General features: G+C 36.0%; 1 protein-coding gene and 1 non-coding gene across 2 annotated transcripts in view; both read right to left on the bottom strand.

The window, feature by feature from the left end:
• LOC134741191 (klarsicht protein) overlaps positions 1–13,061 on the bottom strand; it is a 357,523-nt gene that overhangs the window by 56,377 nt on the left and 288,085 nt on the right. The window lies entirely within an intron of this gene.
• LOC134748481 (U4 spliceosomal RNA) lies at positions 4,873–5,011 on the bottom strand. The gene has a single exon (XR_010128417.1). It is a non-coding gene; the product is annotated as a U4 spliceosomal RNA (small nuclear RNA).

Below are 13,061 nucleotides of genomic sequence, written 5' to 3'. Positions count from 1 at the left end.
TTTCAATAGCATAATCAGTAGTTAGATTAGAGTAGAGCTTCAGACAGCCTATCGAATCAACAACCTTTCAATAGACACGATTTCATTTTTTACATTGCTGCTGACAGTTCTGACTAATTCAACACAAGATACGACCAAGTTTACTTTGCAATAGATGGTATTAACTAATAGAGCTCTAAATGCATATGCAACAAGGTTACCTATCGCAATCACGAAACATTATTTGACCGATGTTTAATTTGCCAAATTTTCATTTTCCCTGTTTGCAATCGAACAAGGTATGAAATATTAAATATGGAACCTAGGTTGTACTGTATGTACAGTTTTATACTGCGAGTAGTATAATTTGCCTGGATCTCAGGTGTTCACCCTTCACCGAGTGCTCAAACCATTCATTACGCTCTTGGATTGTAATGGTACAATTTGAAATCAACACTAAGATTATTTCTTGCGGAATAACATCGTGTTCTGCCATTGACTCGAGTTCAGAATCATTTGTATCTTGAAAGTGGGTTACACAGAACAATTATGTAAGGAGAATGCGCTTAAAAATAACAACAAATAAACAGGAAGCCAACAAAGACAATATTTACTAGATAGAGATGTTGTAGTTTTAAAGGTGTATATTGAAGACTTGAAGCTAATGCTCCATTGGAATGATGACCTTACCGGAGTGTATGAAGAAACCGTTCCGCTTCTAGTGTTTGAGTAATGTTCGGTGCACTGTTCTCGTTATAATTGGCGTTATTACTGACGTCGGCCAGCGAATCACCGCTGTCCGACTCCACTCGTAATTGTGCTTCAAATAATCGCACAAAGCAATATACATTTCGTAATCTCGTCTCATTGTTGTGTCAAAAATGACGTGTCTTATCGTGGACTACTGGAATAAGTTATATACCTATATTTAATCGTTATACAAAAAGCAATACGTTATGCATAGTATTGCATAGACGTCATAATTGTTACAAGACGGGCTAATGGAGGATCAGTTCGACAGACGGTAATTAAGTGACTGGCTAACTAGAAATCTAAGACGTTTTCTAATAAATGCATCCTACTTGGACGGTACCGTTTATAGTTTTGTTAAAATGTAACAAGTAAACAGAAAAAATCCATGGGTGGTCGCTCACAAATCACAATACGTTAAAATGTAATGGCAAACATTTGCGTTCCCTAGTCGAGTAGCGCCTGGCCGCTAAGAATTTAAACAGACAGATATGTAAGCTACTCACCACCTCTCCTTTGATGAGTTTAATTATAATCTTCTCACGAAGATCCGTTATCGTATCGTAGAAAATACGCGACGTTATCGTCGGAATACTTAATAAAGTTGGCATCGGCATCAATTAGAGCATTCCCAGGCATCCCCGAACAAGGCATACTGCACCGAACTTGCTTATCTAATATTAATCTTCACACTATTGCAAAAAAGTTGATAATGCAGTGTTGCAATGCACAGTTTGCACACGTCAAGTTTACGTCAAGGTCCGGCGCCGGCGCATGCGGCGTGCCGGCGGAGTCATCGGCCGCCGCCGCCGGATTTAGCCGACGGCGAACGGAAATAGCCGAATGTCCAGAAAACACGCGCTTGTCCGCGTTTCAGCGAAATGTTTGGAACACCGGTCAATGGCGGTGTAAATCATGACTGGGAGTAACTTTTGAATAACCATGACTGTAAGTAAGCAGGCATTCTCAACTTACGACTATTGAAAGCCAGATTAAATACTTGCATGGCGTAAATTTTTATCATAAAAAAATCGTAGAAGGACAAGGGAATAGCAGAGGTAAATTAGGGGTCCCTTTAATATTGTCTTCGGTTACCGCGATAGTTACTCATGAAATAAAACTATGAAAACGGATTATATCGCGTATATTGAATATTATAAGATGTGTCCCGCCGAGTTTGTTGCCGGTCCCATATTGGGATACCCTCCTACAATTTAGGAGGGAATTAAATCTTCTCGGGTCCGTGGTGTATCTAGGGTTGGAGCCGGCGTAGTTTTTATCGCGTATATATATATATCTTTACTTGAAAATAATTGTTGTGTATAACTAGCCTTATGAACCGATTTTGCATGTACAACCAGCCTTAAAGTTTATAGTCTATGATAGTTCATTATTTTTAGTATGTGGGTATTTTTTGCACTTTGTAATTTTTCCTTAGTCACCCGTTGACCACGAACGCTGTAAAGGGTTCGAAACGTCGGGATGTATTAAAAATTCAATATACGCGATATAATTCGTTTTCATAGTTTTATTTAGGGGTCCCTTTGTTTGACATAATTATTGAGTCATAAAATGTAATGATTGTCATATTACTATTCGTCATAATTCTGAAACACTTTTCAGAATTTCCTCGGGTTATCCTATAGATAGGTTAGGTTAGGTGTTAGGTTTGTTTTATGGCAATAATGAAAAGTTACGCGTTTCTGAGAAAAACTAAATTATGAACAAACAATATGATGATGACTTAAAACTATATGGGAAACAATAGAGACCCTGTAAATTAGCATACATACTTAATATATAAATTAGCATCTTATTATTTATAGTCTTATTAAGTATATCTATGCGCTAGTAGAAAAATTTGTTGCAATTAAGGATTTTCTTTGTTCAACTACAGTTATAGACTAGTTAAGGTAGGTACTAATTATAGTAATTATGTACAACATTTACAACAAACATTTGGGGCATTTTCTATAAAAAGGGACCTTATTGTCGTGCTTACGCCGCACAGCGTCGCGCGGCATTGTATTTATATGGGAGCATGGAGCATCGTTTATAATGGCGTAAGCGCCATCGCCAATACCACACCTTTTTATAGAAAATACCACATTTCACCGTATATTACCTAATGAGGCTGATGAGGCTTCTTATGGATGTAACTATTTAAAACATATGACACCTATTTCCATTTATTAGGTAAGTATTTCGGAAAATAGAACATTCGATTTGTATGCGTTCATTTCATTGTAACTCTATCAAGTCAAGAGTACAACAGGGTCATTCTAATTTACTTGTTCACTGTCCGAATAACAACAGCAAGGTATATACAATTAAGTAGGTATACCTACTTGCATACAAAAAAAGCGAGGAACATCATCATTCCTTTTTAATAACTTCGTAAATTGTCCAAAAATGGAATACAAGGCGATCCAAAGCTTTATGCAAATCCAGATCCACGACCAGTTCAATTAAGTATCGCACAAAGGCTTCTTACAGTGTTTTTTCAAATGCTCGTTCAACAACGTGACGAAGACGTGAGAAATCGATTCCAAGGCCCAAACTCGACCGTGTTTTGACTGACACGGAACAAAAACTCGAACTTAAGGACGTTGATTGTGAACAAATAAAGGAAGCGTTATCAAATATACCGCAGACGTTTCGCATAGAGAAACGTTTTTTTACTACTGTCAGCATTGCTACAGACGGGCGTAATTACGCTGTCAATGAGAACGACATTTCTACAGAACACCTCTAAGGGTTCTTTGAAATACCGCAGAGAAATCCATTGCAAGAACCGTTATAATATAGGTTATGTCACCGCAAAAGGTAGAGCGGACGCGAGGCGGTACTACGGGTCTTGGATATGCCCAAGCGCAATTTTCTCAGTACGTTTGCTTCGGAAATACTCAATTTACTGTTAATCCGCGATGGCTGCGCCTTATTTACACTGAGGCAGGCGACTAATCCTATTACACTTGACATGATAGCTTGTGCTCAATACAGTCAATTGACCAGTCGGTGAGTTGACATGAGAACATTATCATAATGGTTTGGATCGCCATTCGCCATCTGCTATGATATGATTGAAAATTTTGATAGCTTCGGTTAAAATTTGATCAAAGTTACTCGTATGTCATATTATTATTTTAAAATAGAGAGAATAAACATTATTATTACATAAAGAATACAGATGTTACAGATTATATTCAATATATGGAACCAGGAACATATATATATATAGGTATATATATTATAAGTTTATACATTTATTGATTCAGTACAACTACTTAAAATTATTTAAAAAATTCAAACAAGTTAAAATATGTGTCAAGACGGACCTTAAATCGATAAAAACGTAAGGACAAGCTCATAAATCAGTTGAACCCCAATTTCTAATTCCCACAGCCGACGACTGGCACAAATTAGCGCAATTACCTTCTCCACGCATAGTGCCAACATCAGCTACGTATCAACGGTAAGCTGCAATTAACCAAGCTCTCCGTTTACTGTACCTATGGCAAATTAAAGTTGACTCTATGGGAAATTAACGTCGAGTCTGAGAACCAAGTTTATGGGATATGTCAACCATTCACTTGTAATTTGCGTTTAGATAATAAATTTGCGACTTGCGACACGTGGGGTCTGCTGGGTAGGTTAGAAACTTTGAAACGTCGTCGCGAGAAAGGAAATGTAATAAATAATGTTGAACTGTCTTCAAGCGATTTAATTAATTTTACAATAATTAAGAGGAAAGGGGACCACCGCTGCCCATACAAACGTGGTTTCCACTTTCCTCTCTGGATATTTACATTATAAAAAGTATGATTACATTTAGAATATTTAATTATTAGTGTGGAGTGTTTAAAAAATTGTACGGAATTTGTTTTTCCCTTCTAACCCTTAAAATAAACAAAATCGAAAGAAGTCAAACGAAGGGGCCTGTTATGTGGTTGATGTACATCAAATGGTGTCAAAAATTTTCAATAATGTAAATAATAGTAAATATCCTGAGAGGAAAATGGGGATTACGTTTGTATGGAAAGGCGGTCGTCCACTGTCGTCTAAAAGATAAACATTCGAGTGTCGATCGATATGTTGTCCCATTTTATAAAATGTATAACTATGTATTATGTGGATTTTGAGGCCTTTACGGCCATTCAAAAATTGCCATAGCGGACGGTATTTCACGTCCACACGGCGGGGTATTGGTAAAGTTTTCAACTAGCAATAATCGCACCTCGGATAAACCTCATTGGTTACGATATTGCCTCTGCGCAAAGTTGATAAAATCAGCGAACGCGAGGCACCCCATAAAACTACGTCGAACAAACGTTAGCGTGTTCTATCTCGATGCCAGCGCCATCTATTGTGGAATCTTGCCACTACTGTACGTACACGCATAAAAACTAGACCATGATGGTTCAAGCTCTCGCGGGAAGGAGTACATAGTTGCATTGCGCACAATTAAAATACCTGTTTATATGAAGCTACGCTACATTGTAAAAACATATAATGAAATCAGTAACGAAATCTCAGCGGTTACTAGAACGCTGGAATATTAATGTAATTACTTGACAATGGGAACTAACAGCTTGGTCGATCTCGGAAGATGACTTATGAACAAGTGCAGTGAGATTATTATGGAAAAACTACTATTGCTTGCTTATGTATGTAAAGCAACGGCGTTTATGATTTTTGGTCGTAGCGTGCCATGAGCTATGACTTCAATCAATAGGGCAATCTTCGGTATTATGAGTTGTTGTACACGCGAACTTGTTTTCACCAACACGAACGAGAACAAAAAGGCAAGAGATCAAAAGGCCGGCCACAAAACCCCATCGTATTTTCTTTTCCCTTCAAACGTGGTATAGCGAAATGCTTCTTTTAAAGAGGAATTGTTACTCAATGCTGAGGATTCTCACTCTTACGTTTTGTATGAAATGTGTAAAGAATTAACCTTTATTTTACAAAATTGGGGCCATTATCCGACTTAGTACACGGATTTCAACCTTTATTAGGCTACAACGTAACGAAAGTAGCATATAAAGGAGATGTCATGTTTTCAAAGAAAAAATAGCAACTTCTCAAGTTTTCAAACATAAACAAACGAAGCGACGCAACATGCGTTGCAAACGCACTGACAGCTGACAGCCATAGCAAACTTGCGAAATGACACCTTAGCGAATCGGCGAAGTAAGCTAACATATCATAAGGTCACCAATGTCACACCTAACGCATGCTGTAACAGGTTAGATAAACAAAATCAAATAATGATTCTGTGAAATCAGAAATCGAACACAATGAGATTCATGAACGCTCAATTGTTTGTTACAATACAATAGTTGAATGTGCATTATAGGGTGGGTCACTTTTTTTTCGAAAAAAAAAAGTATTACATAGCATTTATATATACCTATATGTGTTGTCTCTTTATTGTCTCGAAATAGTATTGTAAAGGTTCAGAGCCAATAAATAAACATATGTTTTTCACAATATTTTAACTAGAACATTAACTAAAATCCGGAGGCAGTAAAAAAAGTTAAAAATAAAATCTAAAACGAGCAATAAATAATTACCAAAGGGCACCTTTTTTAACTGTGCTCCCTAATAAAATAAAATAAAGTAAAAATTACCCACCCTTTGTGCAATGTGCATCAAATGGAAAGCAAGGCCAAGCATAGGTATTTCATTAAACTTAAATAAATTATTAAATTTTTTAATAAACTTTTTATTGGAATTTAATTTCACTAACAGTGACAGGACATCAAGTTGTGTAAGGGTGGGATTCCACCTGTCCAATGTGTATTTGCGTCTCACATTTTACTTAGTGAGAGAGTGAGACGCAATGCACATTGGACCAAGAAATGACAGGTGGAATACCATCCTAAAGCAGGATTAAGAAAACATATTATAGATATTTTGATACAAATGATACAATAGATGTTGTTACTATTTAAACTACTATTTGAATAGTATCAACATCCGCAACACATTCATTAAGATCATGATTTTTACAGTAACAAGTTACTTTTTGCGTTTTAAAACAATCCTCTTAAAGTAGTATAGTTTCGTTATACATTTTCAATGTTGCCAGTTTGCCGAGATAAATATTTCTAGTCATTAGCCATTTGCATTTTTGTTAGTATTTTTGATGATGTTGTAGCTACTTTATTCATCTCAGCAAGAGTGTACTTTGAGATAATTGTAAACTAGGTATCGCAACTTCAAGACACGTTTTGACGAAATTACAAAGCCGCAAGTGTTTTAAATTACTAGATTGCTATGACTCATCAGAATTAAGGCGATGTTGTAACACTCCGGTAATTGAAGTAGTGTAAGAAAAATGAAGGCCGATGTTACAGATATTATATTTAAAGACCTTTAACACAATAAATGACAACAATCTACACGTCTACTACCTACTACTTGCGCAATTTGCACATTGTATGCACATTTTAAGCTTATGATTAGAATCGATTTTAACAACTGCATAGAAGATATACTCTTCCATGCTTAGCAGTGTTCATTCAATAATTAGATATCTATGTACGTAACACCAAATGAATATGTATAAATAAATAACTCGCAGACTACTTCTAAAAGATAAATGTTTGTGCATCTACCTGCAATAATATAACGTAACAGCGTCTACTTAAATCCTTATGACATTAAAGTCAATAAACCAACAAAAATAAATATGACATCTCACCTTCACTACACAGTATAGGTATGGTAATTATGTAAACGTTATAAGCAGCCAGGCACTCAGGTCTGCACAATTATCATATACAAACTCGCATCTCTAATGATACACAAATAAAAGGTAGTTACAAAATGCGATGAGATTGTAAACCGCGGCGGATGAAATGAAACAATGATGGCCAGGACTTTCACGGTTCTCTCGCCGGTGAAACTGTAACTTTGCGAAATGCGCAATCAGCCACAATGTTGCCACAACCTACATTGCATATGCAGTACCAACACTAGCAACTGTAGATCTAAGACATGTTTATCTAATCATCATCTCCATGTGGCTATATTATTGACTAGGTAAATGTAGGTATGGGATGGTCGAAGAGTACATGATTCGTATTACAAATTGTATTCTTCTGTCGTATAAATGCCGCCTGATGTAGTCTTGTAACCGTGATACCATGTTAGGTAAGTAATAGGACCTCTAGTCTTATTAACTAAAACTACATAATTGTTGCCTTATTTCCCCCTATTTACGTTACGTAGCGATGAAAAGAACAATCACGGAACTATTTAGTTTAATTAAACATTTTGAAATCGAAACTCTGTAATGAGGTTACTATATTTAAGTAAGTTTCTAGATGAATAATAAAATAAGAAAATATAGTATTTTGGATAAGTAACCAGGTAAAAATAATCCGCTAATGAAACGTTAATTTTAGCGGATAGACTTTATTTTATGTTTTACAAAACACAAATTTTATCTGTGGACTGTGTCGAAGTCAATCCCGCCGCAAATCATAGTAATGACTGCGCGTATCACGTCGTATCATACGACGCAGCCAATCTGCAATAGATGAATTTCGATTCGCGTTTGATTTACAACTATTACAACCCTTCCATTCGCTTTCAGTTTCTATAAACTACTCGTCTTGCCTCGGGAGGCTGTTTTGATGTCTAGATGAGATTTGTACGGATGCAAATTGCAGATCATAGAAACCAATTCATTAGAGGTCGAACGCTAATAAGTATCCGGCTGTACGTAATATGTAGTTAAGAGCTTTAATAGCAATGGCGACGGAAATAATTTTAACACTAGCTATTCATCTGCATATTGCATACTAAAACACTATACAATAGTATAATAGCTGCATGTTGGTTTAAGTAATTATCAGATTTTTTTCCTCCGTCCACTAAAATCCGTTAGTGCCGTCCGTCCACTAAAAAAAAGGGTCCATTACGGATGTGGACGTTTTGTGCATTCAGATCTATCAATGGATTTGAGTAGACTTTATTGAGGACTAGGATCCAAATAGATTGTTTAACCAAAAAGTTTCCTAAAATCCATTAATGGACTGGAATGGAATTGAGTGAACTTTTAATAAATACATGTATGAATTTAAAAATGGAAATTGGAATTTCTCATTACTTGTAGGTTATCTGGTTAGGTTATTTCCTCCTTACCCTAAGTCGACGGAGCTCCGCTTCGCGGGGCTCCTATTTCTGGGCGGTTTGCCCTTCGGGCATCTGAAGCTACCTATCGAACCTAACCTACCTACCTATTGATTTAGTGTGACGTCCGTGAAAACATTACACTTTGGGGAAAAAAGCGTAGGTCGGTAGGTATGTTAGGTTCGTTAGGTAGCTTCAGATGCCCGAAGGTCAAAGCGCCCAGAAATAGGAGCCCCGCGAAGCGGGGCTCCGTCGACTCAGGGTAAGAAGGAAATAACCTAACCAGATAACAAAAAGTAAAATAATAAAAAGTATAGGCATAGTGCGAAGTTTCTCAAAATACACTGATGGATCCAAATGTACAAAAAGTCCACTTCAGCACGTTGTGGATTCTAGTGTCCAATAAATCCGTTCAAATCCATTGATAGATCCGGGAATCAAGCCTAGCTAGACTGATGTGTCGTTTCCATAAGCTTTCAAATCTTTAGAACAATATTCGAAAACTTATTCATATGGTGTATCTAATAGTACATAATGTACAAATTTATTAACTTGTAAAAATATGTATACCTAATATCGATGACTATAGAGCGTCAATTATTACTACATTTGGCACCGAATTTGAAATTGGCTGATTTAAGTGATTTATTTATTACTGATATTTCGAATTTATCAGTTAATGTGACGTGATGTAATATTTGGGTCAAAATTCCTTCCGTTGTCTTGTTGTTGTCCCCAAAAAATGTGACGGAGTGGAGCTTTTTGTATGGGATGAAATTTAGTTTCGATTTTTTTTCAAGAGAATTATAATCTACAGCTAGAAAGACGTGTAATAGCATAGCACTCAACTTTATTTATTTGATAAGACAAAAATAGAAGCGTGACAGTGGTTAAAAACAAGACAACGAAAATAATTTTAACCCATTTAATGAACATAATGCTCATAACAAACAAGTTATTATTACTGTTACTGCACTTGAATGACTATTTGTAAAAGTCGCAAACATAGCAAACACATTCAGTATTTTCTTTTCTGAATGCATCAATCTAAACGATATGACTAAGGTTGGGGTTGCTTCACGCCTAAGTAAAAGGGCACATAAATGTCAAATGCCCATATACACTTACGGCCTTTCAACCTAAATTGGCAGTAGTCGTGGAACACGTGTTTATGGGAGGCGCAGGCGCAGCTGCGGTGCACGAGGGGCCGTATTATGAAATAGCCATATGCTTCGTGAAGTTACTCGAATAATGTAATAAAATAAGAAGGAAAGCTTTAAAAGGATGCGATGCGTTAAAAATAAAGTAACACCAATCATAACCCCTCATCATCGTAGTGCTTTCTCGGCTAGGTAAACTTTGATCGCAAAAGATTGGGGCCCGGATTTAGGACAGAATTTTAGCACAAATAAACGCGGCTATGTTTATAATTCCGAAGTAAACAAATATAAATTCACTGAACGTAATATTAGCCATTGAGGCACTACAAAAGAACTGCAAGGTATACCAAAAAGTAGTGCAACAAAATCAAAGTGAAAGATCTCTCATGCATTATGTATAATCACACGTGGATTCTCAAGTCAACAGCCGCAGGCGACAAGCTGCAATCATTCAAATCGTATAGCCTAGAGGGTGCATTGCATTCATCAACTTTAAATTTGAACGAGAAGACAAAATGAACACGAATAATTTAAATTTTTGAGACACTGCTATATAAAAAGTAATCTATTACGTTTGTTATTTACACAAATATAGTATTGTATGTGAGTTATAAGTATTCCGATAAATCGCACCCGGGAGCAATAACCTGTCGATCTGATAACGATTATGGCACTAAAGCCTTCGCAGGCTTCGCTTTGAATAATTACGCTACACGTGACGTATAGTCGGTAACGTTTTAAGTACCATTAGGTTCAAATTCACGAAAGACATTCTGGCTCTGAATGGTGCACAGGCCCGTTGTTATAAATCTACCACGGCCAATAATAATAGTAACAATAGAGAAATATTTACTGCAGATATTATTAATTGGTGAACAACAGTGGGCTAAATTGGCCTCGATATGCAACGTAATAAAAGATATTACAGCTTATAGAATGATGATTCATTCTATACGTAATACGAAGTCTAACCTCAAATCTAGTGATGTTATGTTTGCTAAATGGCATAGCGCGGAAACACCAAACAGTTCATCATCATCATCATCATCACATCATGATATGCAACGTAATAAAAGATATTACAGCTTTTAAAATGATGATTCATTCTATACGTAATACGAAGTCAAACCTTAAATCTAGTGATGCTGTTTTTGCTAAATGGCATAGCGCGGAGACACCAAACAGTTACCTGTAACAAATAAATATAAAATTGATAAGACCGTCTACACGTTTTATAAACAGAGGATTGTAAAGCACGCAGAAATAAATATTTGTTTTAAACTCCACAACAAGGTACTTGAGTTCAAGGGCCCGGAAATAAGTACAAATGATGCTTGAAATTATAAAAGATCCATAACTCTTGCTGTTAAAAGAAAAATGAATCATACCATACCAAACAGGTAATGGATGCTGAATGTGTGCCTACAGTCTACATAGTGGGGCAGAGTGCTCGAACAAATTGTCGTAAATGTGAACACGCTGGACAAAAGCACCAATTTTTTTCAGGTACTTGTTATAAACGAAATAAATAACATATGCAAAGGAAAAAAATGACCAAGGCCTCCAGTGCCCGGGGCTGGAATCGAACCAGCGTCCTTCGTTTACGCGACAGATGCCTCAACCGCTCGGCCGAGCCCCGGGCACTGGAGGCCTTGGTCATTTTTTTCCTTTGTATATGATATTTATTTCGTTTATAGTTTAAATAGTAGTGTGACCACTTGTAAAAATACAAATTAAAATATTTTCATAAGAAAGTAATTTAATTTGTTCTTAGAGGTACTTGTTAGGTTCATACCTTTAAGTTTTTGATAGGAACCAACTCCTCCGTCGGCTATATTTAATTTCATGGCGGCCATTTTGAATTATAGTTAATTATTAATATCTCGAGTTCTAATTCACTTAGAATCACAAACTTGGTGTCTAAATATACATATTTGGGGTCAGGGAGTTCAACTAGTATTTTACCGATATCTCAGTTACTAAATTACTTGAAAATACAAAATTGGTGTTTATTTATATTATTGGTTTAAGTTATGTTAATAAACCAATTATTAACGTTAATATATTTTTATTGCTTGTTATTATAGAGGCTATAGTAATACATAATCTGCAGAAATTTCAAGTGTCTACATATTACGGTTCTAAATAGAGATATACCGATTGTTATGGGCGGAAAAAAAAACGCCATAAAATTACGTTTCATGTATAAGAGCACTGTTTAATTTTTAATTTATTTTAATTTTTATGGATGTATGTTAAAGCAGCAATAAAAAACCACTTCTGTGAAAATTTTAACACTAGCTATTGCTGATACGCAGACAGGCGGATGGACAGAGGAAACTTAGGAACAGGGGTCTGTTTGATATTCTTTGGGAACTCGACTCTAAAAAATATCTAGGTGAATTCCTTGACCCCAAATATGTATATTTAGACACTAAGTTTGTGATTCTACGTTATTTAGAACTCGAGATATTAATGATATACGTATAATTCAAAATGGCCGCCATAAAATAAAGATGGCCGACGGAGGAGTTGGTTCCTATCAAAAACATAAAGCTATGGACCTAACAAGTACCTGAAAAAAAATTGGTGCTTTTGTCCAGCGTGTCCACATTATCACCTGAAACTGCTCTACTAACAGGCTCAGTATATGTACCTGTACCAATGAAGCCACGTAACATTGGAATTCAATAGTTCAAACAGCAAACCAAAACAAGAATGTTGCGTACAAAGTATCAAGAGCTTTGTATTGAGAAATGGGAAGTTAAATTGTTAGTTTTCATGTTAACAGAAGCCCTTTAGTTTCGACACATGGCCATTGATTTAAAATGTTGTACAGAAATGTTTCCATTGTACGGTCCACACAAAGATTGTAAAAGCGTACCTATTGCAAATTGTATATAGCTTTTAAAAGAACAATAGGCATGTGCTTAGTTCTGGAATAACGCAATATAAAAGGTCATTATTCAAATATCGTATATTAAGTGTTGATAGAATGATGATAGTGATGTATCCAAATGACAGATG

The sequence above is a fragment of the Cydia strobilella genome, chromosome 1, assembly GCF_947568885.1.
Source record: "Cydia strobilella chromosome 1, ilCydStro3.1, whole genome shotgun sequence".
Lineage (NCBI taxonomy): Eukaryota > Metazoa > Arthropoda > Insecta > Lepidoptera > Tortricidae > Cydia > Cydia strobilella.
The sequence above is the reverse complement of the archived record's forward strand: the minus strand, read 5'-3'. Positions and strand labels throughout refer to the sequence as shown.